The following is a 23,069-nucleotide window of genomic DNA, read 5'->3' on the forward strand; positions in this document are numbered from 1 at the left end:
CTTTCAAGCGTAAGCTACAAAAAAATAAGATGTATATCTGCTTCTTGCAAACTTGTTATAACCTTGGACAATTTCAAGGCCAGTTGTTTACCTTATAAGGAATTGCTGCATTATAATGACAGCCCCAAAGTCTTAGGACAGCCCCAAAATCTTAAGACAGCCCCAATAACAACGAACAATATAAAAAGCTTTGTTTCCTATTTCTCGGGGCCACAATTCGGGTGAAGACCTTCACGCATTTCTGATATCTTTATCTTTGAATCTATGAATTGTTGTCTTTGTATTATTCAGAAAATTTTTAAGTAAAACAAAACCATTTTTTTGGTGATTCTGAAAACTTTTAAGACAAGTCTCGGAGTGATTTTTCCTAGAAATATCTTAATTTTGTAGTTTAGATATTAATACTAAGCAAACACCCAGTGCATCCGAATCCAGGACTGAGGAATCCAGGACACAGCCGAGGACCCTGAAACAACATCTAGCATCTTTAACCTGCAGGTAAGGACAATTTATGATTGTAACAGGTTATGGGTTATTGTGCTTTTAGGGGGCACCTTTAACATTCATCTTAACCTGTTTTCAGTATTATTTCAAGTCATTTTTCACCATGTCATGCATCACTGCAATCTCTAGAAGTGAGATAATAAAACAATTTCAACTCAAATTAATGTTTCATTATGTTTAATGTATTTGACAAGTAATTATTGTAGTGTGATATAATGATCAATAATGATAACACATCTAAGCACATCTAGGCACTTTTTTACACCTGGGGTGGGCGATATATGGCAAAAATATCATATCACGATTTTTTCTTATGATTTTATCACAATTCTTTTTCATGTTGGTTTTACTATTTTGCAAGTGACTGAGCATTACAGCCTTAGGCAACAAAATCTAAAATAAAAAAGAATGGCAGACATTTAAGCCAAAGTGGCGAAGATAAAAATCTTTGTCATTATTTTCTTTGTTATTAAAAATTAAAAACAAAGATACATTTTACACACACAACTTGATATACAAATTAAATAAACAGCGCTTTATTTTTTCAGCTATTCACCTTTTTCATGGAACACGAAAATACCCGTTATGCTTTGCGCGTGCGCGTAGGCAGGATGTTCGGAACTTCCGGTTCGCGGCTTGACGCGTTTAAGCATAGACAATGGGTGTTTCTCAAAACAAAGAATGCAAAGAACGGACTTGTGTTCTTGGGGAGAACGCTCTTGCTAGTTGTTCTTGGAAGAATGAACTCACAAGGTGACGAGCACACAGAACGCTGCTGACAGTTTGAGACGATGTGTTCTTGCTGGTATTGCGCAATAACACCCCCGCACAGACGCCGTCTGCAGTGCCCAAACAAAACGAGAATTATTGACGGTAACAGCCAGGCTTTACCGCCTAAGCCTACCCTCAGCTCAAGGGATTACTCTACAACTGTACACTATGTAATGTATATTCATAACAATAAAGCAAGCTACGCTGTAGATTCTCACTTCCGAAAACGTTTGAGCACATTTTCGATTCGCCGTAAATTTTCAAAAAATGCCAATATTCGAAATCTTCACAGTTGATTTCTCACATCAAATGTTCTCAGAAGTGAATTTAGTGATGAAATAGCATACGAAATTGTAGAAAAACAACTTGCTGTATTGACCTCTCGTTCCTCGAATGCCGAAATGAATGCTGGGATATTTCTGCCGTCAAGTTCACACAAGTTACCAACCTATGCATCCTCGGTAAAAAGGGCGTGTCGAGAACACTTCCGGGATTTTTAACCGTTCTTGCCAAAATGCAAACTTGTGTATTGGGACGGTACTTGGGCAGCGACTGATGATGTTTCACAAGTCCACAAGAACACAAGTACAGACAAGAACGCATATTGAGAAACGGCCAGTATATAAACGCGTTTAAGTCAGTATCCACAAGTTTCCTACGTCCCATGAGGCATTGCGTCAAAAGTGGGCGCGACTAGTAAACAAGCGGGAGTTGACACTCATTCATTCATTAGTTGACCGTCATTCAAGATTTAGCAATCCAAACTTAATGATGTGGGAACACAACCTCAACGAAATTAAAAGGGGTGATATAACAGTACCTTTACCAGAGGTGTCAAGTAACGAAGTACAAATACTTTGTTACATTACTTAAGTAGAAATTTTGAGTATCTATACTTTACTTGAGTAATTATTTTTCAGATGACTTTTTACTTCTACTCTTTACATTTTCACGCAATTATCTGTACTTTCTACTCCTTACATTTTAAAAATAGCCTCGTTACTCCTGGTTCATTTCAGCTTGTTTTCATTCCGGCTTGTCATCGTTAAAAAAAAAAAAAATTGGCCAATTACACAAACGGTTAATAGTTCTGAGTCCCGCCTCCTGAACAGACATCGCTAAACTGATTGGCTTTGTGTTTTCTTTCTGACCTGTGAGAGGCTGTGGCTACATTTGGTTGTGCGAAGCCAAAACTCCTCCGAGTCCTAAGGAAACCTAGATGCGGTAAGCGAGGGAGAAATCAACAGTTCTGTGCTCAAGAATATGGGGCAAATCGCGTCAAATATTGATTTGGGGACAGACGTTTTTACAATATAATGACAATCGTAACATAACACCAACATAATTGTTAGTGTGTGTGTGTGTGTGTGTGTGTGTGTGTGTGTGTGTGTGTGTGTGTGAGAGAGAGAGAGAGAGAGAGAGAGAGAGAGAGAGAGAGAGAGACTTTGACTTTAGGTCTTCTTTAATTAATCAATAAATACATAATAGACTTATTAAATAATCATAATAACAACAACATCCTATCAAACAGAAACACATTTGTGCCTACTTACAGTACATTTAATCATACATTAATGAAGGTTTTTTTTTTGTTGTTTTTGTTTTTTTTGTTTGTTTTGTTTTTTCTTAAAAATTAAACAGTAAACATTCATCAACATCAACATCACAAAAACAATGATTTACAGCCCATTTACCTTTAAACATCTCCATATCATTTACCAATTTATAATATGTAAACTCAATTTTAATACGAGATTTTAATAACCCTTTTAAAACAGACACAACATCAGTTGACCCAGCATCAATCAAGAGATGTTTTCTTGATAGCCATATCGCCAATTTTGCCTGACCAAAAAGAAAATTTAAAAGAACATGTTCTTCTCTCCTACGTTTGATGTACTTTGGTCCATAAATAAAAAGTACTGGAGTAAAAACTCCCCCTAAATTTTGAACCCACTCTTCTAGGATACAAAATAAGGATTGAAGCCTTTCACACTTTAAAAACAAATGAACAGTCTCTTCGTCACTACAAAATGGACAATCCACCCCTACCTCTGGATCAAGGTGTGCTCTGTGTCTGTTTGTAGCTATAATCCCGTGCACTACTCTCCATTGAAGGTCTCCAGACCGTTTCTCAATGGGTAGCTTATACAGGGACCTCCAGCGTCCTTTAGGGGATTCACCTGGCCCCAGAACCTCCAGCCATTTGGACTCGCTGACACTCTGCAGTGTATTAAGATGCCACACTTTCACACACATAGTGTAAATATCTTTCTTATCAGCATCGGCAAAGGCGGCCAAATAAGGTTTCTTAAAAGTCAATAGACAGCCCTCCTTTTCTTGCCATGAACCAGTCTTTGCTGAGAAAAACAATTCTGGAAAGACACCGTTATCAGCCTCTTCATCAGAAGTCTCCATTGCCTGTCGATAGTCCTGAGGCAGAGACTCTAAAATCTGATTCAACATTTTTTGTGCCATCCTGACTGATTTTATTCCAAGTTTTGAAGCAAAATTTTCAGGGCTTATCCAACTTTTTTATCTTTCAAGTGTCCAATCTTTGTCATATTTGCAGCCCACATGGCTTTTCTGAAAGTGTCCGATTTAAAAACATCTGATTCCAATTCAGAATTGAAAAAAAGTGGTTCCTCCTTCCACCATAATTTTTTTGTGCTGTCTGCACTCCGTGAAACCTTAAAAAGTGTCCATGACTTTAAAATTGATCTATAAAAGACACTCAGCCCACTTAGATTCAGTTTGTCAAAGTCCATCAAGAACAAATGGCGGTCTAGCCCCATGTTTCCAGCTCTTCTTAGGAGGGCACAGGCTACTTCAGCCCAGCTCACGTCCACTCCATAGAGCAGTCTTTGTGCCGTCTGCATTCTGAAAGTCCTGAGTCTCGCTCTGATATCCACCAACCCCTGGCCTCCTTCTTCTCTGGGTAGATACAGTACTGCCGCCTTCAGCCAATGCTGTCCCGACCAGAAAAAATCCACTAGTCGCTTTTGTATTCCTTGCACTAGATCCTCAGGAGGTTCAAGTATTGTCATTCTATGCCAGAGTGAAGAAGCAACCAAATTATTGCATATTAGGACCCTCCCCCTATATGACAACTGGGGTAGCAACCACTTCCATCGAGACAACTTTGCACACACTTTCTCCAAGAGGCCCTCCCAATTTTTCTTCTTAAACTCATCTTTCCCCAAAAACACTCCTAAATATTTAAATCCTGCACTTCCCCACTGTAATCCACCAGGAAGATTTGGACCTTTAACCTCACTACCACACCATAAAGCATCACTCTTTCCCCAGTTAACTACGGCTGATGAGGCTTTTCTATAATACTCTAATGCCTGTTTAAGCACCTGAATGTCACTTTGATCTCTGATAATAACTGTGACGTCATCAGCATAGGCAGAGAGTTTAACAGAACAGTTTAGAGTGTTGACCTGTAGGCCCATTAACTCTCTTCTCATTTTAACTAACAAAGGTTCAATTACAATGCTGTATAATTGGCCCGAAATTGGACAACCTTGTCTGATTCCTCTTTTGACATTAACAGGGATACTCAAACCACCACCCATTTTGATCATACATGTCGCTTCGGCATATAAAAGTTTAATCCTTGAAATAAACTTTTCCCCAAAACCAAAAGCGTTAAGGGTGTCAAAAAGAAAACCATGATCAACCCTGTCAAAGGCCTTTTCCTGATCCAGAGACAACAGGCCCATATTGACATCTTTACAATAAGCAAAATCAACAACATCCCTGATTAAATGAAGATTATCCATGATTGATCTATTTTTAACACAATACGACTGATCCTTGTGTACCACTTCATACAACACATTATTTAATCTATTTGCAAGAACCTTAGACAAAATTTTATATTCTGTACACAAAATTGCCACAGGTCTCCAATTCTTTAAAAGTGTTAAATCTCCTTTTTTCGGGAGCAATGATAGAACAGCCCGTTGACAGCTAGTTGGAAGAACACCTTCACTAAAACATTTCTGAAGGACTTCAAAATAATCATCTCCAATAATTGTCCAAAATGATTTATAAAACTCGGCCGGTAGTCCATCCAAGCCAGGACTCTTTCCTGAAGAGAGACCTTTTACAGCCAGAGAGATCTCCTCAAAGGAGATATCAGTCTCTAAGAGCTCTTTATTATCTTCAGACAACACCGGTAAGTCTTTTAGCAGCTCTCTTCTGCAATGTTCATCAGATATTTCAGCATCGTACAAATTGGAGTAAAACTCAACAGCAAGCTTTCGCATCTTCTGTGGGTCTGAGGTAACATGTCCATTATTGTCCTTCAATGAAAGCATAATTTTCTGCTGACCCACTTTACGCTCTAAATTAAAAAAGAAAGTAGTAGGAGCATCCATGTCCGTCAGGGTTAAATAACGGCTTCTTATGAGAGCTCCTTTGACCCGTTCATTCAGAATTAAACTTAAATGATTTTTCTTTTCAGTCCAACATTCTTTTAAATTGACATCATTATTAACAGTCATTTCCATTTCAATATCAACAATCTCTTTTTCAAGCCACTTTAAAGTATTTTTTAAAACTACAGAAGAATAAGCAGAAAATTTCTGAGAGAAATCTCTTATGTGCACTTTACCAATTTCCCACCACTGTATTATGCTTTCAAAAAGACTCTTTTCTTTTTGCCATGCTTCCCAAAAAAGCTTAAAAGTTTCACAAAACTCTTTATCTTTTAAAAGTTTAGTGTTAAAGTGCCAGTAACAGCTCCTCTGTGTGCTTTTAGACAGTGTGAACCCAACCCTAATGAGTTTATGATCGGAAAGTGTGTTAGGAATAATTTCTGTACTCACAACTCTATTTTTCAAGTTACAAGATATATAAAACCGATCCAAACGAGCAGCAGAAATCCTATCATTACAGACCTTCACCCATGTATATTGTTTTACAGAGGGATTGTGTTCTCTCCATACGTCCAAGAGATTCAGATTTTCTATAACACCAGCTAAAGAGGAAGCTGACGATGCATGAGATTCTTCCCCATTTCTGTCAAGAGTAAAATCAAGCGTGCAATTCCAGTCCCCCCCCCACAACAATATACACATCTTCATTTTCTTCACTAACTATTTGTTCAAACTTCTTGAAAAGTAAACTCCTTTCTGCTCCAACATTAGGAGCATAAATATTTACAAACAAGAATTTAAAATGACTAATTTCAGCTTTAACGGTTAGAAACCTTCCTGGCTCTACTTCATTTTTTGCTAGCACTTTAACATTTACAGTAGGAGAAAAAAGAATAGCCACACCAGCACTTAAATTGGTCCCATGACTGAGAACGTACTCTCCTTTCCACCACAAACCCCAGTCAACTTCATTACTACAACTACTATGAGTTTCTTGCAAGAATGTAACACTCAAGTCTTTCAGATTAATGATTTCTGATAAAACCTCATTCTTTCTCCCATCCCTCATCCCATTGATATTAAGAGAGCCAACCCTTAAGATCTCCATAAGAAAAATAGAGAAAAAGAGAAAACAGATCAGATAGAAAGAGAAACTTTCAGCCATTATAATTATTTAGATTTTCCCCTCGCTTTTCCCATCCTTTTTCCTGATCTAACGACAGTTAAGTACTTTTTAAGGCGAAATCTTTTCTGTTGTGAAAGCTCATCATAGCTACTTTCTTTCCTAGCCCACATTACTGAGGCGATAAACTTTTCAACATCAGGGAAATAATCTCTTATTTCAACACCTGCTTTTCCTTTTGTCTTATCCAGAAAGGAATTAATCTGCTCAAGGGGATATAAATCTTCTACAACCTCCTTAACCTCTTCAGACCACTTCTCATCATCTCTCATTCCATCATCAGTGTACTGTGATAAACTTTCAGTCTCATCAGCCATATTTTCCTCAGAAACACATTTCTGTACAATATCATCATCAGCATCACTCTGATCATCTTCATCCTCATCACTCACATCTTTATCAGGTAAATAAGAACATCCAGGTTTCTCCACACAGCTAGCATTCTCATTTAGCTCACTCACCTCCTCCTGTTGCTCGTCTACTCCCTCTGTAACGTCTTTATCCTGCTCCTCGGTTATTTCTGTGTTATTTACCGGTACTTGATTAACTCCATAATTTCCTTCACCACGAGATGTAGAAGGCCGCTGTTCATCTCTATGTGGACACGTTAATCGCTTATGCCCAAATCGCCGCATTCAAAACACTTTAAACTCACCGTACTCGCATAAACCATGAAAGAATTCTCTCCGTGAATAACACGGAAAGAAGCTTCCAAGGTCCTCTCCGGCGAACTGAGAAACATATAAACATGTCGTCTGAAAGACAGAACGTGTTTTAGTGCGGCGTCCTTACATCCGAGTGGGACTGCTTTTACAGGGCTTGCTATCTTACCAAATCTCAGTAACTCTTTCACGATAGCTTCATTAGATATAAAAGGGGGGGCATTGGAAACTATTACTTTATTTGCTGGAGCAGATAGCGGGGTTACCGGAACAAAAGTTTCCTTCACCCATATTCCACTTACAGTCAGTTCATTAACGAGTAATTCAGTTTTCAAAAACACGACTACCGCTTTATTCATCCGTGACGCTGAGACGATGTGTTCAAAACCAAGTTTCTGACCGATAACTAGGAGTAAATCCTCCACTGTCACTCCAGCCTCAGGAACACACCTGCAGCCATTTCGGAGTGACAGGGGTGGTGTTCCCTGCGCGTGAGCAGTCGCCATCCCGGCGACTACAAACCGCAGACACGCGAGAACACCTTTCTTCCTTTACTGATAATTTTTAAAATCACAGCGAGGGGAAAAAATAAATAACTACATAAACAGAAAGGAAACACCGAAGAACACCACAATCGCTCTCAACACGCGCTCAGCACCTCCACAAACTCCCAGCATGCACCAGAGAGAGAGAGAGAGAGAGAGAGAGAGAGAGAGAGAGAGAGAGAGAGAGAGAGAGAGAGAGAGAGTGTGTGTAACTCTACATTATAGGGTCAAAATATCCCCACAAAGATGTCAATATCCGAAATCCTTGTCCTTTTGGGGATTTTTTTTTTTCTTTTCAGAAAACAGCTTATAAATCAGACTTTTGTATTTTGAAAATGTAAAAATGCAGACAGTTCACTTAGTTAAAAATGAAAATTCTGTCATCATTTACTCACTCTCGAGTTGTTTCAAACCAGTTTCTTTCTTCTGCTGAACACAAAAGAAGATATTTTGAAGAATGTCGATTACCAGACAGTTGATGGTAGCCACTAGACATTGACTTCCATAGTATATTTTTTTTGTCCTACTATGGAAGTCAATGGGGTCCATCCACTGTCTGGTTATCGACATTCTTCAAAATATATTCTTTTGTGTTCATCAGAAGAAATAAATTCATACAGGATTGAAACAGTTTGAGGATGAGTAAATGATTTTCAGTTTTGGGTGAACTATATCCCTTTAATGAAAGATGCAGAAATGTGTTTGGCTTCTTCAAAAAGCAAGGAAAAAGACAGTATTGCACTATTGCATTGCACTATGAGCGGAGTAAAGTTAAGTCTCTGTTAAACTGCCACCATGTCTTTATTAGTTATTTGTAACATTACAGAATTAATTAATTTACGTATTGATATATGAGCAATCTGAAAAGCTCAGAGGCATATCAATATCTACACACAGTGATAAAGTCGGTCGAGTGTTGTTTAAGGACGTCGGAAGCGACCTTGCGTATCTAAAAGCTGACATTGAGCCGAGCCAGAGCCTGCACGTAACACATCATAAGGTGCTAGTTTCAGTGACAGGTGAAGTACAGACAGCGGGTTGTTCATGTATTGCAGGGCCAGGACGCTCTTGTAGTCATGCAGCAGCACTTTTGTGGAAGGTCAGTAAAGTTGGGACAATTAAGGGCACAAAATGTAGTATTGTATTGTGTATTATTGTATATTTTTAATTCATTATTAAATGTACTAAACTGAAATGTTTACTGTGTGTCATTCATGTTCTGTATATGTTGCTTCACAGTAGCCTTGACTTAAAATATTTATTTTAATATTGTTGGATAATAAAATTGAATTCAATTTAGGTTGAGAATGCAGTCAGGCAGGGAAAGACAGGGATGGCATGCACTGATGTGCAAATGAAGTGGAATTCAGGTGCGAAGAAGAATGTAGGAATGAGGAAGGTGAAGTACATTAATTTTAACCATCACAGGCTGTAGGCCCGTGAAATTGGTCCAATATGCCGGTCCGCCAATACACAGGGAAGGTTATCACGTGTTCTGTCCTTACTCGTGCAAAATATTGGTTGGTTAAATTTACAATACATTTAGTTATGTATTCTCTCGTTAATTCATCTGACTCCATAGATGAAAGGTTTTAATAATATCTGTGCCTCACTAATAGTGAGCGAATGTTTGACTATTCCTTGTAACCATTAAATGAACAATGTCAAGAACAGTTGGAATAATCACATGTAACAATTTATTATGTCAGGTAAATGTATCATGCCAATTTCATAATCAATTGAAAGATAATCGATACAAAACATCAAATGCTCTGGAATAGAGAGAAGATTCAAACCCAACTTTAAGAAATAAGTGAGGCTGAGAGATTTCTTTCTCTCAGCCTCACGGGCCGATCTATTTACAGAAAAGGCCCCGATCTCCCTGCTGCACTCCATTAAATAGACAGACCTCTTTCACATGTGCTAACAATAGTAAATTTGCACTCAGAGATCACACCTTCATGGGGGTGGGAGACCATTTGTCTTGAGACCACTTTCCTTTTTAAGTCAGTTATCCATAACTCTTAAAAACCTTATTACCTTGTGTTTTAGTTAATCTGAAATGAGACATTTGTACCAGTCGCACTGTGACATTTTAAACGATACCAAACATGAAATACTCTGTTAATCATTCACATTAAACTATACATTTTGTTGGGTGAATTCAGGTGATCATCTGAGAGAGAGGGGGTGAGGGGAGAGGGATAGAGATGTAGATTAGGATGACTCGGAGGTGAGACTTTCGTCTTGATGGTGCATGAGAGCCAGTTCAAATGCTAATCTCCGGAGAGGTCCTTTTGTCCTCTCAGGGCCTGGTCACCCCCGAAACAGACTGTCTGGAATTTCCTAATTTATCAATTCTTACACAGGCCATACCACATTTATCCAGGCACATCAACAATGCAAGAATCAACAATGCCTCCCCAACTTTTTAAGAACCACAGAGAGTTCATAGCCCACAGTAATTCATCAGTGATGTCCCCACTGTTTCAGCTCCAGACAAATGGTCTTATTCAGTTAAGTTATAGAGCAGATGTAGACAGCAACAAGGCATGCAGGCCACAGCAAACATGATCCAACCCACAGTAATACACTCTGTCATACTGAACACAGCACAACACTAACATGTCCAAAATGCACACATTTTTATGAGGCCTACATTAAAGTGTTCCCTACACAAGCAGCTACACTGATGGAAGAAACCAGGATGCAAAGTGCTTCACAGTCATGGCATGATGCTAGAAAGCTTCGTCTAACAAGCCAGCACAGCAAAACGGGTCCCAAAACGAAACACCACATATCCTCAAAAAATTCTAAATGAGCATCTGTACCCAACATTCACCGGCAATGCAGCAACACTGCATGGCAAAGAAAATTAGATAAACGTCATCACACTCATGGAAAGCAGAGGGCATACTGTGGAGAAGACAGGCCTGGTCGTGCACCCGGAGCCAGCCCAGATGGGATCCTTGACTCAACACAACTCCTTGAGATCAAGTGCCCCTTCAAGAGATCCATGTCACTGGCAGAATTTCTAGGACGGCCAAATGGTGACATCAAAAGTTTAGGTGATGGACAGTACCTGATTTGTCCTAAAGGAAAGGATGGATACTACCTCCAGGTGATTCTTTAATAATTTAATAATAAAGATTATTGTTTTTAAATAAAATGTATTTTCTATATTTAGAAATATACTTTTTAATATGAAAGTAGCTCTATTATTAGACTAACATTGTATTTTAAACTTACAGGTGCTTCTCAATAAGAATGTCGTGGGAAAGTGAATTTATTTCAGGAATTCAACTTAAAACGTGAAACTAATATATTATATAGACTCATTACATGCAAAGTGAGATATTTCAAGCCTTTATTTGTTATAATTTTGATGATTATGGCAGGCGCGTAGGCAGTAATGGGCCAGGGCGGCACTGGCCCGCCCACATTACTCACTGGCCCGCCCAGGCAAGTTTGATCAAAATACATTTTTAGTTTATTTTTATTATTCAAATGTATTTAAGAAAATATGTTAATATAAACCTGAATTATTGTTGACTGGTGTTTGTGTTTAATTTGTTTTCCGAAGTTGAAGCAAGTTGTAGAAAGCCCGCTTATGGTTGCTAGGGCGACAGAAGACTCTCTGAGCGGAGGGCTCTGGCAGCCTTTAGCCATAGACTGTAAAAAATAGCAATTAATATCGCCACAATAATGGCTAAACAAGTTTCTTTAATGTTTTATTAAAAAAAAAAAAGAGTTTGAGGAAGAAGACACGGCATTATTGTGGCGATGTTCAATTGCAGTTAGATCGGCAGGTAAACCCGCGTCAGGCTGACCAGGAGAGAGCACTGGCACTGCCACCAGGGAGAGAGCGGTGGCCGCCATCAGCGCATTGACTTTGTATGTAATCTACTCGCGCAAATAATTAAATTCGCGTTTGGTGTGAACACGCCATAAGTTAGCCTTCTTGTGGCGGCCACCGCTCTCTCCCTGGCTGCAGTGCCAATGCTCTCTCCCGGTCAGCCTGACGCGGGTTCACCCGCCGATCTAACTGCAATTGATGAACCACCTTCACAACCCAATCTGAAGGTATTTCCCTGCTCTGTCAAGAATAGAAAATCAAGGAGCTTCTCACCAAAGTGGTATGGACAGTTTTCTTGGTTGTATTTTTTGTATTTTTATTTTTTTTGGCACAAAAGCTTAATTTCCACCAGGCTGATTGCATTGTATATGGTTGATTTAACAGAAATTAGGGAGTGTGTTGTTATTTATTTCAAACCGTGCTCTGCTGAGAGTTTTCATTATTTGAATTTCTTTTATTTTTAGCCTAATTTATTTTCGGGTGAACTGTCTTTGCACTGCTGACTAGCCTGAATAAAATAGACAGGTTATTGTCTATGCTGGTGGTTTGTCCAGCCTTTATTGAGCTCTGTTGGTTGAACTTGATGACAGAACAGTGTTTTGTTATTGTCTTTGCCGAATAGTGCAAAATAAAGGTGTAGGATAACTGTTTTTAGGAGTTTGTCTATTCTTTTTTCTACTCTCTAAGGTTTAATTATTAAGTCATATTTTTTCTAAGAAAAACTATAGGCCCACTCACTTTTTCAATGGCCCGCCCAAAATAAAATTTCTGCCTACGCCACTGGATTATGGCTTACTGCTTATGAAACCCCCAAATTCAAATAAATGAACTTTTCCACGACATTCTAATTTATTGAGAAGCACCTGTATGCATTAATTAAACAGATTACTTTTACAAACATCTACTCTTAATCCGTCTTTCAGACACAACTGACCATGATGTGTCTGTTTCTACAAAGTTGCAAGCTAGTCATCTGGAGACCAAGTGAGGACATCGAATTGGAGATTCCATTTGATAAGCACCACACAGATGCACAAGTGCAACAGCTGCAGAACTTCTTCTTTGTACACATGCTACCTAGATTGGCTGATGATTTTGCTGACAAGAAAATACATCTCTGTCCAACATACCTGCAGATGTTTAATTTGTAGTTGGGGGAATGTTTACACTGTTCTCAATATTATAATAATATTATTAATAATCAATCCTTATAAAGGCATGGTTACAGTTGTGTGAGGAAACAAACCACAATCAAAAAATAAAAAAAAATTAAAAAAAATAAAATACACACTGAATAAAAACATATTACACTTAGTCATTGGCTTTTGAGTTTATTTATAAGAATAAATTAATGTGTCATTTGCACAGTTGGTTAACAGTGGTATTCAGAACATTTCATTAAATAAAAATAGCAATACTATACTGTGAAAGTACACACACTTCTCTCTTTTGCAGAATATTACGAGATTGAAAAATATTAAGAATTTAAACAAATTTACACAGCAAAAAGAAAATAGCTGTCTATGAAACAACAACTAAAAGAAAAAGTGTTGGTATATCAGTGCAAGTAAAAGTTGTGTATTGGTTTATACAGTTGATAAAGTTATAGAGAGAACTGAACATTTAAGCTCAAGCTGATTGTGTAAGATATGGTGTCTATGTTCTAGAAATAAGCTCTCCTCGCAGATTTACGAGTGCTGCACAGATTCTTAGTATTCTGTCGATTTTAGGGACAAAATGAATAGGCACAGTTTAAGAGAGGATCTTGTACACCTTAAAGGTACTTAAAGGTACTTAGTACTTAAAGGAGAACTCCGGTCAATTTTAACATTGAGCTAATTTATTTGTACATTTGGAGTGCTGTCAGTACAGAGAACAACGACAAAAATCGGTGTTGCCTACACCGTGTAATCCTCTTTTTAAAATTTGCACCCTGTTGACTTCAATGGGGCAAGTTTTAAACCTGCTTTTAGCCTCTTAACATCCTTGATGTGTCATTACAAGTGCACAGCCAATGTGAGTGATTCCTTCACGGGTGAACGCGGGTGAATCTGACTGCAGTAGATGTGAAAGAAATTAATAAAAATGAAGTTAATTCGGCCAGCGCTCATACCTGTATTTACATCCTGTTTTCGGTCGAAGTCCACAGTAGTCGATTGCCGAGTTCACGCGCGTGATAACCTATGCAATTTAGATTTTTTAATTTTTTTATCTAACGTTAATAGAAAACGTAACTGTTAGTGTTGTTTTTATTTTTTCCTCATCTTCAAGTTTACATGACGTGTGACATTTGGAACCTCATTATGTTTTAATTACGTTTACTTTGCCAGTCGTATTTTTGACTCGGTGTAACAGCACGTCTTTTTCAGTTCAGCTACATTCAATTTGACCAATCAGAGCCAAGCTTTTCAAGTCGAAGTCGAATCAGACTTGAAGAGATGAAGATACTGCTGTCAGAAGTTACTGGTAAGTTTTAGTTGCTGTTTGCATAAATAAATAGCTCACTGGTTAGTTGTTTGCAACATTTTTTTCCTCAACATTTTTTCCTAGTTTCCTAGTCTAATTTGTGTTCATTCATGTGAAAATCTATTTATTTAATTGTTTTTTTGGGAAAGCTGCAAGTCACTTGTCCTGGCTTACAATATTTTGCACTACTTCTACTTTCCTTTTTTAACAGAGGTGAAGAGTGTATGTGTTTCTGTACATCATTTTTTTTTTTTTTTTTTTTTTTTTTTTTTTGCTCTCAAAGTCAAAGGGGGCTGACTAAAAGATTAATGCTAAAAATAAAGATTAGCATTTGTTGTGCATTATAATTATTATTCTTGTTGGCTGGGTATACTTTTTCAGTTAAACAGTTAATTTGCCCTTTTTTTGCTGTGATACAGTGACATACCATGTAGACTTCACAGTTGTTCAAGAGATATTTTATTAACTCCTTTTCTGAATTACATTAACATTTTATATTGAATGTCTACTGTTAAAATATGAACTAAGCATTACATGCCATGTTAACGAATTCCATTTTTACCAGGCGAAAAAGACTTACTATTAAATGTATCAAATATGTACTTAAGTATGTTTTTAGGACAAAACAAATATACTTTAATGCATTTATAATGCATTTAACAGTATGTCTTTTTCACCTTGTATGTACAATAGAGGGAAATGTCAAAACATCATACTGTGTTGTAATAAAAATCGTCTAGGTTACGACCTCTGTTCCCTGAGAACAGGGAATGAGACACTCGATGGCGCTATGGGGAACACCCTCCATGTGAACCGGTGTATGAAAAGCTGTACAATCACGGCAACAGAATTTGACTGGCGACAGCCTATGACACTACTAGTGCGACTCAGAAGAATTAAAGAGGCGCCTAGAGAACATCGTTCCCCAATAGCATCATCGAAGCAGTGCAAGTTCCCTTTTGAAAGGGAACAGTTACGTTTTTAACAGAGGTTAATTTTGCTTTAATATAAAAATAAACTCCTCTTTTTCCCCTTTCATAGACACTGTGATCAAACAATTTCCAAGACGTCTGAGGTGCGAGCACTGATTCGAAGGAAATGCAACAATGAGGCAAACTCAAAGACCAATCACTCCAATTCACTTGAAGGATGAAGATGGTTTGAGTTGTAACAGTACTGTAACTGTTTGCAGCTATTAATGACTGCACTTTATTGACTGTAGTTAGGTTTATTTATATTTATGTTAATGTATTTTTTTTTTTGTACAGTTTACATATGCTGCTGTACTGACGTACACTGGGTGTAGTACATTAAAGTTTACTAGCTTTCAAAGTGTGTGTGTGTGTGTGTTTTATACAAATATTTTTTACTGTGTGTTTTATTGAATGATAATTTTTCCACTGTATTTGTAATACATTAAAATATATTATTTTCATAATTTTAGCATAAATGAGGCAGAAAATGCTACTGATAACACAGTAATAGTGTACTTGACTACTTTTAAAATACACCATTAACATATTTAATTATGTTTTATACTGTTAACATAGTTAAAATATGTTTGGAATAAATGTACTATATAAAAAATATGTGAGCAATACATAAATATGATTTGTATATATCACTCTTATATTTTAAATAATTTATAAGTGTATTTAAAAATGCATTAAAGATGGGTTCAATTGTACTAAAAGGGGTAACAAAAAAATTAAAGCTGAAATGGTATGTTAAAAGCATATTTTAGTTCATCTTCAGTGTGTCTAAAAATAGCACAGTTGAGTACACTAAAATCTTAAGTTTATCTTAAGAAGTACTAAATAAAAACTTTTAGTATATTAAGTACAAAATTAGTGTGTGAAAATGGAGCACTTTTTAAGTTCATTATGGAAGTGTATGTGTTTTAGTGCACTTTTTTAACCTATTAATACATTATAAGTATAATTTGTATATATTTATTATATATTATTATTATATTTTAAATAATTTATTATTGTATTTAAAATGCATTAAAGATGGTTTCAGTTTTACTAAAAGTGGTAACAAAATATTTTTTTTTAAAAGCTGAAATAGTATATTAAAAATACACTTTAGTTCATCTTCAGTGTGTCTCAAAATAGCACAGTTGAGTACACTAAGATGATCTTAAGTTTATCTTAAGAAGTACTAAAGATAAGCTTTTAGTATATTAAGTATAAAATAAGTGCGCGGAAATAGAGCACTTTAAGTACATAATGGAAGTACATTATGGAAGTGTACTAAGTGCACTTAAATAAAATGTATTTTAGTGAACTTTTTTTTTCACCTCGGCAGAGATAGAGTCTTTTAGAAAAGTGCTACAATGCAAATGTACCAGAGCAAGCAGATGACATTGATATTGTATTTATTGTACGATATGATGTTTATTTTATTCTATGATGTGAAGCACTTTGGATACCTGACGGTTGTTGTAAAGCACTATACAAATAAATGTTGATTGATTGATTGATAGCGTAGAACTGTGGAGACTTTGACTTGCAGTAAATGTAAAGCATTTTACAGCAACTACATAGAGATGAACAGCGACCAGGCAGCTGTATTGGAGATTCAAACACAAAATCAGAGCTTGTCAGAGGTTTGGCATAGTGCAAGACAGATAAGGATCACTGCTAGTTCAGCTAAAGGTGTACCAGTACAAGCAACAACAAATCCTGATAAATTCATGAGAGAGCATCTCTTCCCTACCTTTCGGGGTAATGCAGCTACAAAGTATGGGAGTGAGAAAGAGGTAATAGCTCGAAACCTTCTTGTCGAACAAGGTCTACAGGTGTCCCTTTCAGGTACCAGGGTCAGCCTGACAGAGCCATGGCTGTCTGCAAGCCCTGATATGGCATAATAAATGGTGTGGAACTTCTGGAAATAAAGTGCCCTATCCTTAAGATCAACACCCCTCTCTAGCTGACCATTTTACTATGAATTATAGTGACATCAAAGTGGTTGATGGGAAGCCTGAATTACAGAGAAACGGAGTCAGGGGCTACTACCCATACACAAAAGAAATATATTTGAAATATATTTTCAGTATATATTTTGGAATATATGCACATTTTTTAAATTGGCCCAATACATATATTTCACACTTAACATCATATATTTTTGTTATATTTCAGTAGACTTGTAGTCAAGACCACCTAAACCGAGACCAAGACACTAACAAGACCAAGACAGACCAAGTCAAGACCAAGACCAAGACCAAGACAGACCAAGTCAAGACCAAGACCAAGTCGAGACCAGAGGGTATCGAGACCAAGACAAGACCAAGACCAAGACCAAGACCAAGACCAAGACAGACCAAGTCAAGACCAAGACCAAGTCGACACCAGAGGAAAAAAAAAAAAAACAGACTAGTGTTGAAGCTAAGCAATAACTTGTATGAATTCAAGAACAGCAGCATAATAGGGTTCAGCCGCAGTTTACATTCAATACTAGACGGTATTACTTCAACTACACAGACAGAACAATACAGAGACAGACCATGTCATGTGTGTGACTGTGAGCTCACTGTAAATGTTTTTGCAGACTGGGTGAGATCAACTATGTGTAGCAATTGCATGACGGCTGTTACTGCACTATTAGAGGATTGAGACTCTCTTAACGTTTGTGTACTGTTGAGGACTGACATGACTGGTACTGACTGGTTCATCTGACAAAACATCAAACACCTCCAACACCATCTTGCTCCTCCAACAACTGTCTAAAGAATGAGAAATATGTAACCAATTGAAATTATAGTTAATGTGTAGATGAAATCGTAACATCAAATTAAAGATACACAATAAACTTGGATTAGGCCTAATGTTTAGTCAACACAACGGAGATATGCAGATGATATTTAAAAGACCATTTATTTAGTCTAACACCATCTTAAATACAATACTGTAATCAAACACACACACACACACACACAGATATCAAAGACACAAATTCATCTAAGCAAATGCCTGCCAATCTCTGCCGATTTCGGAGTCTCCAAATTAATCCATTTTGCAACTTTTAAATACATAATAAAATACATAATAAATCCCCCGACCGTTATGTCGGTCTGAGACAGCGAGACCTAGACAAGAACGAGAGGTCCGAGACCAAGACAAGACCAAGACCAAGACCAAAGACCAAAGACCGTCAAGGCCGTGACAAGACCGACATAAAAGTGGTCTCGAGACCAAGACCTGTCTCGAGACATACATCACTATATTTCAGAATATATTTCAATTTATTTTTTTTCTGTATGGGTCCCCAAAAGTGTCAAAATATATGTGGCATATATTCCAAATACATTGAAATATATTCTGAAATATAACAAAAAAATATGATGTTAAGTGTGAAATATATTTATTGGGCCAATTTCAAATATTTGCATATATTCCAAAATATATACTGAAAATATATTTCAAATATATTTATTTTGTGTATGGGTACAAACAGATACAATTAGCAGGGATGCACATAAGTGGTGCGCAGGTGCGCATGCACTACCCAATTAAACAATGCGTACCAGATGAATTGCCGCAACCCTCATTTGCGTACCTAAGATTTGGGGATAGATAGGTGCGCAATCTGTGGTGTTGGATAGGCCTCAGAACTAGATATGCGCGGATGGGCTATTTCATCCGCAACCGCATCGCAAAACTCATCATCCGTCTGCTGACGACAGCCGCGAGACTAGAAAACTCTCTTACCTCAGAATATCAGCAGTGAACTCCGTCTCCGATCGGCGCACATGGACAAAAATAAAAAAATATTTAAATAAATAAATAGCCTAAATTAAACGAACTTCTGCAAACCTGACCGTACAATATTTTCATTGTAGCCTAATAGAAAACGCATTTTGGCACATCATTTAGGATTTTTCGTTGGTGCGCCATCAGCTAGCCTATGCCTACACTGTAAAAAATTTATTGTCAAATTAACAGTAACTTACTGGCAACAATTATCCAGTAGTTGCTGTATTTCATTCAACAGTAAAATTACTGTAACACTAAATACAGTACTGTTAAGCATACTGTAAAATTAAATACATTGATTTACTGTAATTTTTACCACATTAAAGCACAGTATTACACTGTTGATTTTTAATAATACTGTATAGTATTATACAGTTATGAAATGTTATTTTATTTACTTTTATAGTGCTACTGTGTTACCTGTAGAATATGTAGAAAATCTGTAGGAATATTATTTTAACTGTTAATGGGAAATAGAAAAAAATAACAATTGAAGATTTAACTGCACAACAAGGTTTATTGTGTATTTTTAAACAATACATTAGTAATAATAATGTAATATAATACAACAATAAAAATCAGTTTTAAAAGAAGACTAATGAACAATATTTATTTAATAATTAAGATCAGTGAAGAATTCATGTATTTCAATTCATGCAAAAATGATCCTGAACAGGTAAAAAAGAAACTTAGAAAGAAAGCAAGACATGTGAGGATGAAGGCCAGGTGAGGAGGGTAGTGATGGTGTCAAGTGGAAGAAGAGAGACAGCACTTCTGATAAACCTGCAAGGAATGATAAGCACAAATCAATCAGAGGCAAAACATACAACTAATAATAACAAAAAAAACTAACTCACATTATCAACACCTTTTTAGAAGAATTTGTTTTGCCTATGGTATCCACATTATTTTTCACGGAAGAGTGGGCACAGCCATTTATAAATTAAATGTGTCTGGCTTCCGGTGTCATCCGCTTGCAGTTATTTATAGCAGTACAAAAAAGCTTGTTATGCTTCTTGATATTTTTATGTATTGAATTTGTCATAATTGTAAACAACAATTAATGGCCTTCTTTCAATTAATTAAACAAATATTTTTATCATTTACAGCATTTTGTTATTCATCTCATTATTTCCATATAGCGGCTAATGAACCGGAAGTCTCGCACATTCACAGAAAATGTGGCTACTTCAGTTTTTACATTGAAGAAACACGTTCAACATGGATACGCAATCGGTTTTCTGTGGTAAAGAACAAATACCCGCCTATAAAAGAGAATGAACATGTCTTGTATCAGAAGCTGAAGTAATAAATATTGAGAAGGCAATGGCCCGTATTCTATATTTCTGACTCCAAACAATCGGCCACTGAGCAGGGCTGCGTTTCCCCAAAGCATTGCAACCTTAAATTGATTATAGACAATTACCACCAATGGTCTCTACTAGGGATGCTCATATTGACCGTTTAACCGTTAACCGAAAGTAAACATTTTGACCGATTAATACTATCAGTTAAACGGTTTAAAACGTTTTTTTTAAAGCTTTTTTATTAATTTTTTTGCAGCATGGTTTAAAAATAAAATACTATATAGCTTATATTTCTTAACTCACGGAGCGCGTCGACACGCGCAACCACACTCCTGACAGACATTTTTTTCCGAGCAAGGCAAGCAAAATGAAGCGAGCGAAAAGAAGCACTGTGCATCTGCGTGCATATGGTGACGCAAAAGTGTGTGAAATTCGATGTAGTATGCACTCCAGGCGGCTAGGTGACAATGGACCGGTGATCGGCGCCTTCACTGTCTAGCAGACTTTGCGTTTTTACCCTGTCTATGTTTTTACCCTTTAGACGGGAACGCGACGGTGGAGCGTTTTTAAGATTACCACTCTGGAGGGTGGTTTCACTTTTTGGGGTTATTAAGCCCCAAAAACGCCGTCGCCGTCTAAACGAAAGGCACATCTGATAAAATATTTTTACGTTTTCACCCGCGAGCGTTCTCGTGTAAACAGGGCCTGTTTACGGAAAAAAAAATTGCCAGTTTTTGAAAGCTTCGTTCAAACGGATTCAGTGTTTTCTTTTTGTCATCTTAATTTGTTAATTATTTAAGTTTAAAAAATATATTTAGTGTAGGCCTAGTTTGTTTTTTATTTGTATTATTTTATTCTGTTTTTCTCTCACTGTCAGAAATGCTGCAGGTGCGTGAAAATTTAAACTGAATCCAGGTTCTGTTGTTGATCTGTTCTGTATGCTGCTGTTTGCACTTTGCACGTTAAAATAAACCATTGATTAAAAAAAAAAATGTGTTTGTATTTTTTTAAAGGGTCACAGATACGCGTCAATTTTATTTGTATTTAATGGCAATTCAATATAATCTTTCTTATCAGTTAACGGTTAATAATCGATTAACGAGCGGCGGTTGTCGGTTGGGAAAATTAATCGAAATGAGCATCCCTAGTCTCTACGATCAATTTAGGCTTACGATGCTTACGATAGTCAGTTCCTTTCAAAGATATGTCTGTCGACTTAATGCTTACTAATTTTAATGATGAAAAAGACACCGTGAGAGGTGACTGTGAACGCTGAGTGGCAGCGGGTTAGATTAAATGCAGATATGAGGTGTGTATAATTTAAACTAAATAACTCCCACTCGATAAGGACTAACAGTAGCTGCTGATCATTTGTCTTCTGTTCGATTCTCGATTTTGAATCAAATTTCATTTAGATATATGCATAGATTTGATTTTAGATTTGATCATAGATTTTAAATCTATTCAATGCATATATCAAATTGAAATTTGATTCAAAAGAGAATTCCCAATTTCAAAAGTACCGCTTTTGAATCAAATCGTGACCCAAAGAATCGTTTTGAATTGAATCGCTGAATCAAAAAGATTCCCACCCCTATTATATTTCATTATATTTTTACTTTACCTGTTGTCTTCATTATTTAATTTATGTTTGAGAACATTTAAAACTTAAATAAATATTTGATATTGATTGTAATAATTATCAATACTAACTGATATGAAACATTTTATCAAGATGATTTTGACCATATCACTCAACCCTATTTTTTACCATTTCATGTTTTAATTAAAACTTATTTAAAGAGATTTTACAATTATAATATAAGAATACGAATTCTTTGACTTATATAAGGCATATTTGTTAAATGGAAACTGTGAAGGGAACATAATTACATTTTAAAACAGACTATCAATTTGAAAAATGTATGGTTTAAGTCATTTCCACCCTTTCTGGATTTTTCTAAATACAGATTCAGACACAAATCATTTCTACAGATATGGGCTCCACTGCACATCCCTAATATTACTCTTACCTTAATGATTTTGCCAATCATATTCTGTCCCTGATGTAGGATGCAACGTGTGGATTCAAGGCCATGGTCTTCCTCCGAACAACCTTCCCACTCTTTCTGCTCACCTGGAACTGTGATGTTCATTTCGAATTTTCAGGATTTATCCTGACAAGAAACCTGTAAATACAAAAAAATATATACATATTTTCCAACTGAATCAAGAGTGATCACAATATGTAGCATAATCTGTAATAAGTCACATCACAATAGGGGATATAAGCTCTAAACCATCACTTGTGCAAAATAAAAAGCCATTGGTGTTTCTAAAAGAAATCAATTTGTAACAAAAGTGTATGAATGAACCATACTGTCTATGGAATGAACATAGACTGAGGTAACTGCACAAGGTCCTGGCAGATCGCCAGGTCAGGTCCTCACAGACGTGTAAAAGAACATTCTGATTTAGACGAAAATAAGCGCGAATAAATCAATAAGAGGAATCGAAAATGTAATTTTATAATCCGAATCCTAACCTTGGGTATCCAATTTCAGGATATTGATCGATTTTCAATTCCCAACCGTATGATATGTAAAATAATAAACGCGCAGGCGCTT

General features: G+C 36.6%; 1 protein-coding gene across 5 annotated transcripts in view; it reads left to right on the plus strand.

Moving 5' to 3' along the window:
• The first annotated feature begins 208 nt into the window (after positions 1–208).
• Positions 209–23,069, plus strand: part of LOC308687000 (uncharacterized protein) — a 52,206-nt gene continuing 29,345 nt past the window's right edge. For 3 of the 5 annotated variants that reach the window (XM_081359180.1, XM_081359184.1, XM_081359182.1), the window contains exon 1: positions 209–498. The gene's annotated coding sequence lies outside the window, so the exon portion shown is untranslated. Of the gene's footprint in view, positions 499–7,037; positions 7,250–23,069 lie in introns of all 5 variants that reach the window. The other 2 variants (XM_081359183.1, XM_081359181.1) reach the window with 1 other exon arrangement.

Source organism: Scardinius erythrophthalmus (assembly GCF_964197995.2).
Source record: "Scardinius erythrophthalmus genome assembly, chromosome: 2".
Classification (NCBI taxonomy): domain Eukaryota; kingdom Metazoa; phylum Chordata; class Actinopteri; order Cypriniformes; family Leuciscidae; genus Scardinius; species Scardinius erythrophthalmus.